Source organism: Cygnus atratus, chromosome 6 (genome assembly GCF_013377495.2).
Source record: "Cygnus atratus isolate AKBS03 ecotype Queensland, Australia chromosome 6, CAtr_DNAZoo_HiC_assembly, whole genome shotgun sequence".
Lineage (NCBI taxonomy): Eukaryota > Metazoa > Chordata > Aves > Anseriformes > Anatidae > Cygnus > Cygnus atratus.
In genome coordinates this window covers 17,573,604-17,585,420 of record NC_066367.1, presented here as the reverse complement: position 1 = coordinate 17,585,420, position 11,817 = coordinate 17,573,604, and the positions used below count along the sequence as shown (strand labels likewise).

The 11,817-nt window shown below is 39.0% G+C and overlaps 1 long non-coding RNA gene across 1 annotated transcript; it reads right to left on the bottom strand.

Annotated features, from left to right (window-relative positions):
• Positions 1-1,956: 1,956 nt before the first annotated feature.
• Positions 1,957-11,095, bottom strand: LOC126913349 (uncharacterized). Its single transcript, XR_007708490.1, has 3 exons — positions 11,031-11,095; positions 2,124-2,196; positions 1,957-2,026 (listed from the first exon to the last, which is right to left on the bottom strand). It is a non-coding gene; the product is annotated as an uncharacterized LOC126913349 (long non-coding RNA).
• Positions 11,096-11,817: the final 722 nt, after the last annotated feature.

The following is an 11,817-nucleotide window of genomic DNA, read 5'->3' as shown; positions in this document are numbered from 1 at the left end:
GCACATATATATTTCCTTAGAATAAGTGGAAAAATACTTTAATAAACTACCCAGTAGAACTAACAGAAGCCACAGCACTTTGAAATGCTTAAAAATTCTACATCTGGTTCATATATTAAACTATTAAAAATGTCCATAACCATATCCGTTAACTTGTTGATTTAAAGAATCCCCAGCAGACTGACCAGCATCGAGACTGTAGCATTGTCATGAAGTATGTATTTCTTTATAATTGAATGAAAGTTTATCTAGGTGTTTATTAGGGGGCTGAGAGCCCAGCTTTAATGTCTAGAAGTATTCATTTTTCTTGTTTTAAAAAGTTTGTTTTCTGGTGAGTCATTACTACCATTTGCCTAACAATGAATTAGGTATTTAAAGTTGTTTTTCTTTTGTTTTCCCTAAGAATTTCTTCTTAATAAAGCTGTTATAAGTCACAAAGGGAAATGTGCATGTGGATCAGCCCAGCTGACCATGGCAAGGTGTGAGGGCACTGCAGTACACATCCTTTCAACCTTCCACAGTCTCCTTTCAGCAGCCCTTAAGGACTTGCTTCAGGCATCTTTCCAGATGGCAGTACCAAAAGAAGAGCTTGAGTATACTTCTCTCTACTTGGCACCTTTTTGCCCTGCCCTTGCTACAATTCTCCATATAGCTCACAAAGAACTTCAGAAAATTGAACCTAAATGAGATTACCTTGATAATACGGTGCTCCTTTGGAGGCCACCTTTGAGAACAAGGTACAATACTGCAAATCTCCAAGCTGAGCAGGTGTGATAATGAATTCAAGAGCTGAGAATGTGTCACTGTGAATTCAGTTGTTCTCAAAACTTAATACGTGCATGTTGCAATTTGATGATGCTTTATACAATCGCAAGGTTGTTACTGTCAGAAACAATCTGTTTACTTTGCATATTTTCACATTTTTGTGAGCTGCCTAGATTCTATCTTCCGCAATTGGAACGGAGATTTACCAATTTATTTTATTTTTCAAGATGAGTAGCCTTGCAAAGGATTGGAAAAGGTCCCAACATTCAGAATTTGGGAAAATTCTGGGGCATAATGATATTCATGAGGATTCAGACTCCACATTCATCTGACCTTGACAGATGCGATGAGGCCAGAGGATCTCAAAGAGCAAGCTCCAGGGGTGAGAACAGTCCCAGGAGCATTGCAGGGAGGAAATAACCCACTCTTGGTTTGCCAGTCCAGTACTCTGAGACTGGACAGAGAGGCTTTCATTTCAACCAATATACAAACATGGTTTGGGGTGATAATCAGTGTAACAGGCTGGGGCAAGGACACTTCTAAATGTTTATGGTCTTTGTCTTAGAAGTACCAAACAGAACCATACATGTTCTCTCACTGATAGTATGGCAGTAAAAGCTATGACCAAAAAAATTTATTACAGTAAAAGCTATGTTTTAGAAGCCATTTCTTATTCTACTAGCTTGTCTCTTATTAAAGAAATATTTAATTTTATGTAAAGTCTTGAAACCAAAAAAGGAACACCAGTTGTCTGCTTTTATGAACTACTTCAAAAGTCAAGCTCTTTTTAAGTGACCTTCTACATTGCTAATTGAACCTCGGTACCATATTTCACATACATTATATGTCTAACAGAGAGATAGATATATACACACACCAGTCATTTGCAAACCTGTAAATCCCATTCATGTCACCAGGCACGACACTAGCGCACACTCTGGAAGGTAGACAGTGCACAGCCTCTGGGTTGTTTCAATTAAAAGTCATTTTCTTGACACTGTTAAAACTTCAGTAGGGGGCTTTGTGAAGTAGAAATCTCCCATGGGATATCTGCATTATCACGCTATTGATACAATTTGGCTTGTATCACACGCATTATCTGCAGAAAAAGCAGGACTTAATTACTGGTCAAGACAGTGAAGAGGAGAGCAGGCAGGGTGATGCTTTCCTTCAGGGGTGCCATCCCCCAGCGGGCACTCAGAAGGTTTTCTTTTTTCTACAAGACCCAGGCTCTTGTCTTCACAGGCGAGATATTACTGTGCTGAGAGATTTCAACAGAAACATAATTATATAAATGCGAATCTGATAGTGGTTTATAATATGCCTTTGGAACTTTAGCTCCAGCTATTGGTACTTACGTGACCACAACTGCTGTTCTTAAAAATTTCCAAACATTGAATATGATCCTTTACAGACTTAACCACCACAACTCTGAAAAATAAAGTGATGTCACAGTACAGGATTATATTACCTGCGTATCTCGACTACCACATGCACTCTTTGCACAGCATTACATATTTACACGCACACACACACACTGATAGGCAAGCCCTGGTACATCCTGCAGCATGCAGGTTTTTTTTTGCACTTGCTGAGTCCTTGACAGTTTCGGAAACAATATTTTGTTTTCTTTCAGGCAAATGATCATTTGATAAATGCCTTGTTTGCGTTATGAAGTCTTAATGATTTTGTAAATTTCAAGACAAATTCAATTAAACTTTGCAAGAAATCAGGGCTGTGAAATACATGGCATGTGGCACTAGCAAAGCAGAGGTTAATGGAAAAAGTATTTAAAGGATCCAAATACAGATAGGTATAGAAACAAAACTGTATATTCAGAAGGGTTTTTGCAAACTTCATTTTAAAAGAAAAGCATTTTTGGAAATAATCATATCAATGGTTTCCCAAAAATAGGAGCTTTAAATTTGAAAATGATCTGGAAAAAATAGCAAAAATTTAGATATACTTTTAAAAATTGTCTACATTTTTTGAGATAACAAAAAACATTTTCCAGCCTTTTACAGTGACATTAAACAAGCTCAACTGTCAGTGTTACAGTTTCTAAACTTCAAAAAAACATGAGTTCTGTTTAAAAGTAATAAATTAATGCTGTATTTTTCCTGAACTAAAGCTTTTGTGTTTATACTACCTTTAACAAGGTTTGATCTATGCAACTTGTTTTTTGTTGTTGTTGTTGTTGTTTTTTCTGGAGAGAAAAAAAAAAAAGATTTGTAGTGACAAGCTTAAAATCACTTTTTTATTATTATTATTATTCCATGAATTATATACTACTGTCAGCAAATTTAGAGGAACTTCTAAAAAAATCCCTGCTTTGAGACTATTCACCACTTTTCAGGAGGTACTCGGCAGTGTGCAGGTTTGGACCCACAGGTCTTGGATCAGTGAAAAAATTATGAAAGCAACATGTTCCTGAAATGCTAGGTCCTGCTTCCTTTACCCTAAGGCTGTCTGGGTTTTTAATCTAAACTCCTGAATTTTATATGCTTTGCACTGTATTGTTTATTTCCAAGCTGTGTTTTAGATGTTGGAGAGAAGTGTAACAGAACTCAGAAATTTCATAAACTCTAAGTTAGTATTTTCTTTTTTAAGATGTTAAACTAAGTGCATTCCTCTTTCCAAGAGATAGTCTAATGAAAGTAAAATTAGTCCAGAGAGTCAATTTGGGAGTTACTCTCATATCTTTTTGACTCAAAAATACATTTAAAATTAACTTAACGAAAAAAAAAAAAAAAGCAGAAAAAAAAGCCTTACTCCCTAGAAAGCTTAAGGATTGCTCACCACTGTTTGCTTAATTTAATTTTTATTTTTTTAAATGCAGTTAGCATCTAAATAAACCTTATCAAACATTTCTTACTCCGCTGACAATTTTCTGACCTCCTAGTTGAAGATCTCAGCCCTAACTTGGTTCATGGATGAGTAATCACAGCAGGTCCACAACAGAACCTATCCTAGAACTACAAATATATCATCGGCAGCCTTGTAAATCAAAGCCTCAAAGAGCATCATTTACCCTGAAGCTAAAATTGCTTGTTTATCAGATGGTGCCTAGCTTAGCATGGAGTGGTTCCTTGTAAATCTCAGGGACCTTTTACAGCATATACTTAAGCAAGCACATTGGCTCCTGGGAGACTTTCTGAGAGCTTTAATGACTGCAGACTGCTAAAAGATCCAGGCCTTGGTTTAGTTAAGTGGTTACTTGTATAGCTTGGCTCCATTTTGTAAACTCCCAAAGATAAGGTGTCTGTGTTATCTGGGGAAAGAGCAAGCATTAGTTTCTTAAGAAATCTTTATATCCTAAGTGTTAATGTTCTTGTGTCTTTTGGCATTTTGACCTTTGTCTGCTCGCTTTTGATTTACCGTGGGAGCAGAATCTTTTTCCCCTAAGCCTTTCCTATGCTTTATAGCTACTTTGAAAAGAACAGTGAAACACTTGGAGCACAGCTTTTAAAAGTAGGCATAAGGCTGCACTACTCATAAATATGCTGTACAACTCCAGACTCCCTAATAGTAATGAAGCAAGACCACCCATTTTATTTCATATTATTGTGGGTTATTTTATTCCATAATGAAGTGGGTGGTGACAGCAACTGGATGGACTGCTGCTTGGTGCAACCCAGGTTAAACCCCAGACTGTGCTCCCATTGGTGTTTTGCCCCTTTAGGAGAGAAAAGCCCATAGGTACTGGCCAGACAGTGGTGGCACCGGTGGGAAACTACCCACAAAACTCCCATTGGCTTAGAAATGTAAGCACTCACTGTAGTCATGAATAACACATTGGCTGGATCTACCCTGAGGACACCGGTGGCCAGTCAGCCACTTGCTGATAGATGCTTGCATACACTTGATGTAATTCGCTAATTGTAGAGCTTGTTATCTGGGTTTCACTTTTTGATTTGAATTAATTAGAGTTCACCTCGATACAGCCACCTGCTGTGCTGTCACACGCAGCATACATTGGTACAACAAAAACAAGGAATTTTTTAATAGGCTTAGTCAGGCAAAATCTGCTCCCACTTAGATGTGTGAAATGGCACCACTGCAATATCACAGACTAAAAAGGAAAACATCATTTATTTCAGCCGGCTTAGTAATGATGTAAATGAGGGGAAAAATGGTTCTGCATTTATAGGCAGAAGACCCAACATATTTTAAAATCTAAATTGACTTTACCAATTATTCAAAATCTTTAAGTATTTCTTGCCTTGCACATTTTTCCTTATTCCAAGTCAAGAGCAAGGTCTGATTTTTGTTGCTGTCGGTAGTGATGGTAACATTTCTTAAACCAAGAATTGTAATTTGTCTTTTGAGTGCTAACTTCCTACAGCACCAATTCAAATACTTGCCCACGTTTGTGAGTGCAAGCACAAGCTGATTATCACAGAACTGAAAATACACTCTCCTGCTGCATGTTTTTCAAACGGGAACTAACCATTATAACACACCGCTAAGCAAAAGACGAATAACTTTAAAGGTGCACAGAAGCAACTGCCTTCCAAAACCACCACTTCCAAATTGCATTGAAAAATATGAGATTCCTTTTCAGCAGGTATTTGACTATGTCAAACTTATTTTGTATGCATTTGTATTTGTTTGCTTTTTTACATTTTAAAAACAGTATTGGACACCAAATCCTATTTTGTTATACACAGTGCAAGTAAGTAGGCTTTTGTACAAGAGATGTCTGGGTATATGGAGTGCATCTTGAGTTATTTTTTCAGTACAGGGTCAGCAATGGATGACATTTACTCTATGCCATTATCGTGCAAAGGCAGTGGAGCTGAATTTGCACTACCTGTTGCAGTCTAGGTTCAGATGCCAGGAGCTCAGAGTAAAATAGCTCACCCAGGCTGCAAAGCACTGTGAGCTCCTTCCCCTACCACTTGCCTTTTGTTCACCGTGCAGTACTATTCCCTGTTGTGAGCTGGGCGTTCATTCAGGGACCTCTTCACATCCAGACACAGACAGGCTTCTTTAAATCTGACATGCTCTCTTCGAGATTATTATACCAATACTGTTGGTAAGAGACATCGTGATAGCTTCTGATCTTTATTGAAAGGCAAAGTGAAAATGAAATAGGAATTATAGAGTGAAAATTAAGTCCAGATAGCTGGGTATATAGATACATCTTATGGTTCATACCTATTTTGCATTTTGAAAATAATAATTCTTGAACCAGTAGAGGGGTTTTAACACTATCCACATTTTCACAGTAGCTCCTTTGTGGCCTTTTACAAAATGTATCTGTTACGGGAAATTGACTTAATCTTTGTAAGAATTTGCAAATGCAAACTTCTATTAACAGCAAAATTTGGTATGGCTTGGCACTTCATAAATCCTTAATACTGGATCACTTCGGTTCTTAACTCTACTGTACCCCTACGACAAAGTGTCAGTATGCTCATTTGGCAAATGGAGAAATCAAAACAGGATCACAACACCTGCTGTAACTATGCCTTAGTTGAACACATGGCTGCTGCTTGCCCACATGTGCCTGCTCCTGCAAGGGCCACCACCAGGCACGATGTGCTGTGGCACAGGAGCTGCACATCCCATCCAGGACGCTGGGCAGGTATTGCTGCCTTAGCTACATACGTCAGGTACAGTTTCTTGAGTTGAAATTACACCTTTGGCTGTGTAAGGCCAAAGAGAATTAGTGACAAAGTCACTAATTAAAATTTGGATTTTCTTGTTCCAAAAGCAGTGTCATTTCTCTAAGCTCCCAAATAAGTGTCAAGTAACAAAACCACTGTGTATGTTGCTGGACATACACATTTCAGTTTTGTCAGCTAAAATACAAATGTCATCCAGAAAATCAGGGTGAGCATCTTAAGTGGAAGAAAAGCTTTCCCGTTCAATAAGATATGTCATAGTAAAAGCAACCAAAACAACAAAATTATCACATGCAAGAGATAATGACATCCAACACAAAAAGAATAAAAGCTGTGCATGCAAGAGGGCACAGCAGAATGGAGTTCACAGGAAAGCAAACAAATATCCAGTGGCAAAGGGTACAATTGTGCTTTAAACTTGGAAAACAAAGAACTGCCAGAAGGCAAGGCTTCCTTTAGTAAACACTGTCCGGTTGTTAATGCAACTCTCTTATTTCAGAGAGGGCTTGAGGAAAAAAAGCCCATACCAGAAAAGAAGAGGTGTTTGAGCCTTCCAGCCACTGATCCTATGGGGGCATGCAGCGATTGACCGCCATTCTGTGTTTGTCTTTGCATCTTGTATCCAGGTCAGACTCCCAGGTTTAGCACTGCCCAACCCTCACCTGGATCCTGTTTGGACTTCAGGTCCAGAGTCCAGGTCTAATACCACTTTGCAGGCAATGTGAAATATAAACTGTGCAAAAAAACTCATAAAAAGCGAGTCTTCCAACCAACACATTCATCAGAGGAAGAATCATAACTGCTCAACAAAGGTTTAGTCTCTTCATGCCTGTGAGCTGAAGGGCATAATCCTGGACCCACTGAAGTTGAGTGCAAAAACTCTCATGACTCAATTTGTTTCGAGAGCTGGTCGCTTCTGTGTGGCTGTATTTTTAAGGTCATCCATTACTTCAACACATGTTAAAATCAATATTTTTGTAACTATATAGAATTCATTGTGTTGGTGTTATTAAGAACTTGACAAGAGTTGGAATTTAAAGGCAAACAATATTAAAATGGACAAATGGTGCTAATTTTTAACATTGAGGGTAATGAATCAAACTCCCACAGGCAGTAATTGTTTCTCCAGCCCTGGAAACCTCCTAGGTGAAGTCTGAAAGCAGCTCTGGAAGGTTCTTAGGTCAAACAAACGTTCAGCTCAGTGCTGGAATAGGAGGCTAAATTTGTGAATACACGCATACTAAAGTGTAGATGCTACAAATCAATAATCCAGTAATCTCTTCCTGTCATGGCACTGAGAAATCACAGGAACAGCTTCAGCTTCAGAGAAACTGGGGACATTAGGATGTCCCAATTTTACCTAGCCACAGAAATACTTGTAAATGGAAAAAGTGGCTGAGTTAATAAATGCTCATTGGGGAAGACTATTTCTAAAATGTTCCTGGTGGTTAGCTGGTAGCTACACAACTTCAAAGCATTCCCACATCTAGACACACTTCTTTTGTCTGAGTAGGTTGCTATCATTGATTTCACTGGGCAAAAATTTTAACACATTTTCCAGAGAATAATGTTTCTAACAGCCTTTTGTGAAGTGTTTCACAGCTATGAAACATCTCACAAGTAATAGGACTATTACTTGCAAGTATGAGTGTATGATTGCTTTTAGAAGAGAGGCACTTACTCCAGCACCAAAACCAAGCAGGAGAACGGCAGGTGAGTCAGGCTGGTTTGCTTTTACGGTAAACAAGGGAATAACTGTGCTATCTCTGCCCATATAGAAGCCTCAAGTACACTTTCATTTAGACTACGAGACCTTTGACTGGCAGACATGCTGTGCTCACATTTGTTTACAGAGCATGGCATAATGATCGCTGTTAAAATAATACCAATGAAAAATGTTCTACTGATTTTTTTTTTTTGCCCTGCTTGATTAGCCCAGGGGGATAACAAACCTTCCCTAAACCATGAAACCTGCTAAACTCTGCTTTGAAAAAAATTAGTGCTCCCTTTTTACTCTGGTCATCCAGCACAGCCCAGTAGGACACAGGGAGAGGGGCTCAGTGGCTTAACCCCACAGCCCCAGCTGCTCCCTCGCCTTCTTCAGAGGGAAATGTGGTCAGACTCCCTGTATAGCTGGTGCTTATATAAAGGGAAATAAAAAGCCAGTCTTACTTCACCCTTGTTCTTGTGTCTTTTGAAAAATGGAGGACTTGTTGCAGAGGCAGCAACCAGCAAGTGATGCCCATGAGACACCCCATAAGGTTGTGCCAAGACTGTGCATCTCTCAACATTTCCGTATGTACGGAGGATGGAAGAAGTCAGATGCTACCTTAAAACAGGTGGGATCTCTGCACCTACAGAGAAGGTGACAATAACACTGATAAATGTGCTTATCTCTGAATTTCCTCTTAGGGGTAAAAGGGCCTTGTCCTAAGATACAGGCAGCTCAACAGAGAATGCAGCATTTCCCTTCCATGCACCAGCCCAGGTAAATTCAGGCACATTGCACGTTTTTTCTTCCTCCATGTGCCTCATTAGTACCACCAAGACACTGGCAGTAAGGTTGGTGGCTTGCATTTGTTGTTGGCTATTTATTTGTGTACTTTCACATTGATCTGTAAATACATCTGGGAGCACTTGTACCATCTGCTGCACATTTGTCAGTCACCAAATGGAGGGTGGACATCTGGGGATGTCACTGTTTTGTGCTGATTTTCCCCCATTAGAGCCACTGGTTCCTTTCTAAGCGTGATGTGAGCAAAGAGCGTGGCTGACCACAGTGAGAGGGAGGATCTGACATTACCTCCAAATCCTTGGGATCTGAATGTTCTCCCAAGATTCCTTCCACTCTGCTTAGCTCAGAGCAAGAAAACAGTGCAAAATGTAAAAGCTGTAATATGACAAACTGAAGTGCCTCACGTGTCCAGAACATCACAAAATCCCAGAAAAAAAAAAAAGGAAATTATTGGAAAAAATAACATGATTTAATATATTCCCCTCAATTTTGTTTTAACAATTATTGTACACTCACAGACACCAAGGGGGATTGTTGGGGCTGCCTACCTGGGCTCTGGAACCAGAGCTTTGATATTCACTGGTACTTTTGTCACAAGTGATTTAGCCTCACCTCCCCTTTTTCCTGTGCATCTGCTGTCTGCACACTCACATACACAACTACTCACAAGTACAATATTACTACATAATCACCTACACAGTATTACCAAATATTCGTGGTTAAACATTGACTTTTGGGACAACTAAAAGATAATAGTTTGATTTTAAAATAAGAGATTTTAGCCTAGCTGGAGCATTAATATTTGGTTTATAAGAGAAGCCGTTTACCCTGACCACTGAAATTCAGAGATAATTAACCTGTGTCCAGCTATCAGGCTGCAAGAAAAACTGTACTGACATCACAAGAGGTGAAATAACTGCTGCCTGTTCCCAGAATTTTCTGCTTCAAAGACACCTGGCTTTATGCATCCTGTGCAAGAGAGGCAGCAAATGGTGTGGTGAGGACATCCCTGTGCTGGCAGAGGTAAGCGCAGGTGCACAGTCAAGCCTGCTCGAGGTGGGCTCTTGCTGACAGGGGAGCATATGCTGGGACCATGGCAAACTGAGTGCAGCATCTGAACACACCTATAGCTGTGCCCCATCGTAAAAACTCAGCTTAGTTGAAGCTGAAATGTTTCTTGGGTATAAGTAGATTTGTATGGCACACGTGCATGCAAGTTTTTCATATTTTCATGTGGTTTACTAGATGGCACCCTACTTAGAGATTTTGTCTTTGTTTGTTTTTTTTTTTAATTTTCTGTTTCCTACCACTCATAGTTCCCAAGATGCATACGAAAAAGACTTGTTTTGTGACTGTGCTACTTGTCATGCATTTTTCCAAACAGTAACATAAATGATGATAATAATCAGGGAATGAAAAGCAAGCACTGTTAAAAACATTAACCACAACCATGTCAGAGGATAGATGTACGATCAAACCATTCTATTCCTGGATTTTATTTTATTTTAAAGAAAGAAAAAATAAACGTTCTTCTTACACATTGACTTAAAATGGATCTTCAATAACATTGCACTTTTGTGTCTACTTTAGAATACGCTGCTCAAGGTCCTACCAGATGGCTAGCTGACTGATTTGCCTACCATGCACTGTACCAAAACACATCATTCAGGGAGTTTTTTTGTTTTTCTTCTAGCTCTACAATAGTATACCAGAAGGATTTCAGAATTATCTTATGACCTATAAGCTTTGTTAGCAAGAGCAAGCTCATAGATTATTGCAGGCCCTGCTCTTGAAAGAGTTTTTATCATTATGCATTATGTTAGAACAGGGAAATTTTCAGGGAGCTGCCACGAGTGCCGCTGGGATGCTCCTCTAGGAGGGAAGGGGGAGGCCTGCTGGCCTGCCTCGCTCCTGGGAAACTGGGCTAGGTGCAGAGTGACTGCACACTGACTGAAGTCTGAGAGTGCTATCTCCTCCTATTTTCCTTCAGAGTCACCTTGCATTTCATCTAGGATAAGTTGTCAATATGAGAAAATGTATGGTTGCAACATGTTGCCAAGAAATCCAAGATCCGCATTTATTTAGATGTGTTTTCAACAGGAATGCAGATATTCTCTTACCTTTGTATTTTACTTTTCTTTTTCCTTCATGGAATTGTTCTCATTGTTCTACTTTCAGCATTGCTGCCCACAGTATGCCAGTAGAGATGAGTGTACGTCTCATCCTGGTGTTGTAAATGAAATGAAAATAAATACTGCTTATCACTTGCTCTTGACCCATTTTCATGCTCATTCTGTTGTTCCTTAGCGTAATATAACATTACAGCTATTTCTGACAATATGGGAGTTATGGATAGAATTTCCATTCTAAAATGGCTATGCATATCAAATGCATCCCGTATGTGCACAATAGCTAGGAAAAGGACATTTGTATACTCAACCGCAAGTGCTTTTCTGTAACGAGTTAGTACCAAAAGAAATTAATTAGTAGCGCATCTCTGTCTGGATTATATTCAGCAGGACATAGGGTGGGGAAATCACATTACTAATTTAATATTTCCAAAGGTGTTGGAGTTCGGTAGAGGGGTCATAGTACAAAATCAAAATGCTCAATACTACAGACAGCTTAAAAGCTATGCTTGACTGAATGTACTGATATTTTAATTTGGTTCTTAAGGTTCTTAATTTTCTATTTGAATTGCAGAATAAGAATACAATAATGGGGTTTTGTTGATAACAGTTTCAAAAATGACAGTGAATTGGAATTTTTTTTTTCTTTTTCTTTTTTTTTTTTTTTTTGCTTGAGGCAGAATAAGCAGTCCATTCTTTTGCTTGACCTCTGTATATCTGGAGAATATGTAAACATATTGAAACTTTGTTGTTTTCTACAGTGAGGGAATGAAGTGCA